Below are 3,841 nucleotides of genomic sequence, written 5' to 3' on the forward strand. Positions count from 1 at the left end.
ACTTTGATTTGAACCTTGGACCCTTGAAAAGTCCATTTCAAATTTGGCGCCGTTGTCGGGGATCGAACCCGGCTCACCCGCGTGGCAGGCGGGAATACTTACCACTATACTACAACGACTTCTAGAACTGCTAAGCTAAGGAATGAAATCTCTGGATTTCTCGAAGGAATCTTGAAGGCTTTGGAGAAGCATGAGAAAGGTTCAACAACTACATCTCTCAATGTCCTCATCATGGCATTGTGCTTTGTGAATGCTAATGGGACATGGGACAAAAAAGAGCCTAACTTTCAGTACAACAACTACCAACAAAAGCCCTTCTACAACAACGAACAAGGTGGTTACTAAGCTAGACAAAATTACTCTCAAGGTTTCCCCTCCAAAGGAAATCAGTCTACACAAGGCCAAGCCGGATCTTCTACTTATGCTACACAAGAGAGTAGCACTGATGCAATGATGAAACAGATCTTGGAGTCCCAAACTAGAAGTGAGAAGCACGTTGGATATGAGCTGAAGAACCTTCACACCAAAGTTGATGGAAGCTACAATGATCTCAACAACAAATTCTCAAACCTTGCTTCCAACTTCAAAGCTTTGGAGAACCAGTTTGCCTCTTTGAGTAGTAACTCCAAACGCCCTATGGGATCACTTCCCGGAACATCTGAGCAAAACCCCAAGGAGACAATGAAATCCATAACCCTTAGGAGTGGTAAACAGTTGCCTCCTAGAGCTCTCATTAGGGATAATGAGAAGCAAGATGGGGAGGTGGTCATCAATGTGGATGATGATGTGGTTATTGTGGATGAGAAAACCAATGAAGAGATCTTAGAGAAGATAATTGAAGCTAAAGGGAAAGGAAAAGTTGGAGAAGAGAAGAAGGTTGTGAACAAGAATAAAGCTGCTACTTCATCAAAAGGAGCTCCATTCATTCCTCATCCATAAGAAGCAAAATTTCCCTTCCCTGGTAGATTCAAGAAACAGCTTTTGGAGCAATACAAGGCCTTGTTTGAGAAGCAAATGAGTGAGGTTCAGATTAGTATGCTCATTATTGATGCCTTTATGCTAGTGTCTCAATACAACAAGTTCCTAAAAGATGCTGTGACTAAGAAGAAGAAAGAGATGGAAGGAACCCATGAATGCAGTTCCATTATACAGCGGTTAACCATCCCCAAGAAGCTTGAAGATCCAGGAAGCTCCACTCTACCTTCTGCCATTATGCAATTGGCTTTTGAGAAGTGTCTTTGTGATTTGAGAGCAAGTGTGAGCCTTATGCTTCTCTCCATTGATAAAAGGCTTGGGTGTACACAATACAAGAAGTGTAGACTTTCTCTTGTGCTAGCTAATCGCTCAGTGAAGATTCCCATTGGTATCCTAGAAGATCTCCCTGTTATGGTTGGAAATTGTGAGATTCCTACAGATTTTGTGGTGTTAGAGATGGATGAAGAACGAACAGATCCTTTGATATTAGGGAGACCTTTCTTGGCTACAGCAGGATCTGTTGTGAATGTTAAGGAAGGGAAGATTGATCTTCATCTTGGCAAAGGAAACATCTTACATTTTGACATCAAGGAGGTGATGAAGAAACCTACTATCCAAAGGCAAGTATTTTACATTGAGGAGATGGAAGCTCTAGCTGAAGAGTATTTGGAGGAATTGGCTATTAAGGACTCTCTTCAACATGCCCTAAAAGTTGATAGAGAGACTCAATTGATAGAAAATGAGGAGAGTGCAAAGTATGTGAGGATGCTAAACTACCACAAGGAGAAAAGTGGAGAAGACAACTTCATAGAGCTTCCACAAGAAGTTCATCATGCTGCCTCAGTTGATCAACAAGAGAACCTCCAAGAAGATGATTGGAGTGAACTCAAAGCACAAAAAGTAGAGCTTAAACCTCTTCCCCTTGGTGTAAAGTATGCCTTTCTTGGACCTAATGAGACATATCCTGTCATTGTGAGTAGTGAACTGAATGAAACTGAATTGTCTAAATTTTTGAATGAACTTAAAAAGTATAGAAAGGCAATAGGGTACTCACTAGATGATATTAAAGGGATGTCACCTTCTTTATGCATGCATAGGATACATCTAGATGATGAATCTATGACTTCTATAGAACATCAAAGAAGGTTGAACCCCAACTTGAAAGATGTTGTTAAGAAAGTGATTCTAAAACTCCTAAATGCAGGTGTAATCTATCCTATTTCATATAGCAAATGAGTGTCTCCTGTGCATGTTGTCCCAAAGAAGGGTGGAATTATTGTAGTTAAAAATGATAAGGATGAACTAATACCAACAAGAACAATAACAGGACATAGGATGTGCATAAATTATAGAAAACTTAACTCAACATCTAGAAATGATTCTTTTCCATTGTCATTCATTGATCAAATGCTAGAGAGACTTGCAAATCATCCCTATTATTGTTTTCTTGATGGGTATTCATGGTTCTTTCAAATCCCCATACATTCAAATGATCAAGAGAAAACAACATTCACATGCCCTTATGGTACCTTTGCTTATCGAAGGATGCCATTTGGGCTATGTAATGCTCCAGCCACTTTCCAAAGATGCATGATGTCTATTTTCTCTGATCTTATAGAGGATGTTGTGAAGGTGTTTATGGATGACTTCTCTGTCTACGGATCTTTGTTTTCTGCTTGTTTGTCCAATATTTGTAGGGTCCTAAAGAGATGTGAGGACACCAACCTTGTGCTGAACTGGGAGAAGTATCACTTCATGGTTAAGGAAGGGATTGTGCTTGTGCACAAGATTTCAGAGAATGGGATTGAGGTGGACAAGGCCAAGATTGATGTGATGGTTGGGTTAGCTCCGCCAAAGACAGTAAAAGACATTAGAAGCTTCCTTGGTCATGCCGGATTCTATAGAAGATTCATCAAAGACTTCTCCATGATAGCTAGACCATTGACTAAGCTTATATGCAAGGAGGCTGCTTTCAACTTTGATGTGGAGTGTCTAGGAGCATTCAAGACATTGAAGGATAAGCTGGTTAGTGCCCCAATTGTGCAACCACCAGATTGGGATCTTCCCTTTGAGATCATGTGTGATGCTAGTGACTATGTTGTGGGAGCTGTCCTTGGTCAGAAGAAAGACAAGAAGACTCATGTGATCTACTATGCAAGTAGAACTCTTGATGAAGTCCAAATGAAGTATGCTACAACTGAGAAGGAGCTGCTAGCCATTGTCTATGCCTTTGAGAAGTTCAGAAGCTATTTGGATGGGTCAAAAATCATAGTCTACACTGATCATGCTGCATTGAGACACCTTTTGGCCAAGAAAGATGATAAGCCAAGACTGTTGAGGTGGATCCTGCTACTACAAGAGTTTGATCTTGAGATCAAAGACAAGCCAGGAGTTGAGAATTGTGTAGCTGGTCACTTGTCTAGACTGAAGATTGAGTGTGGGATCCCCATTGATGAAGGCTTCCAGAAGAATAGATCATGGCTATTAGAGCAGTAGTAGTAGTTTGTGAAACTGGAAAGAAGCTTGAAGAGGTGAAGGCAACTGAAGAGAAAGGTCCTTAGTATGCTGATTTGGTGAACTACTTAGCTTGTGGAAGAGAGCCATTGGGTCTTGAGGGATATGCCAAAAAGAAGTTCTACAAAGATGTGAAAAGATACTATTGGGATGAGCCTTACCTCTACATACTTTGTAGAGATCAACTCTATAGAAGAGCAGTAGCTAAAGAAGAAGTTGATGGGATCCTTACACACTGTCATGGATCATCCTATGGAGGTCATTTTTCTACTTTTAAGACTGTTTCAAATGTGTTACAAGCTGGGTTTTGGTGGCCTCATATGTTCAAAGACACTCAAGACTTTGTCTCTAA

The 3,841-nt window shown here is 40.6% G+C and overlaps 1 pseudogene; it reads left to right on the forward strand.

Annotated features, from left to right (window-relative positions):
• Positions 1–1,014: 1,014 nt before the first annotated feature.
• Positions 1,015–3,471, forward strand: LOC106323481 (annotated as a pseudogene).
• Positions 3,472–3,841: the final 370 nt, after the last annotated feature.

This window comes from Brassica oleracea, chromosome C2 (genome assembly GCF_000695525.1).
Source record: "Brassica oleracea var. oleracea cultivar TO1000 chromosome C2, BOL, whole genome shotgun sequence".
In the NCBI taxonomy this organism is placed as follows: domain Eukaryota; kingdom Viridiplantae; phylum Streptophyta; class Magnoliopsida; order Brassicales; family Brassicaceae; genus Brassica; species Brassica oleracea.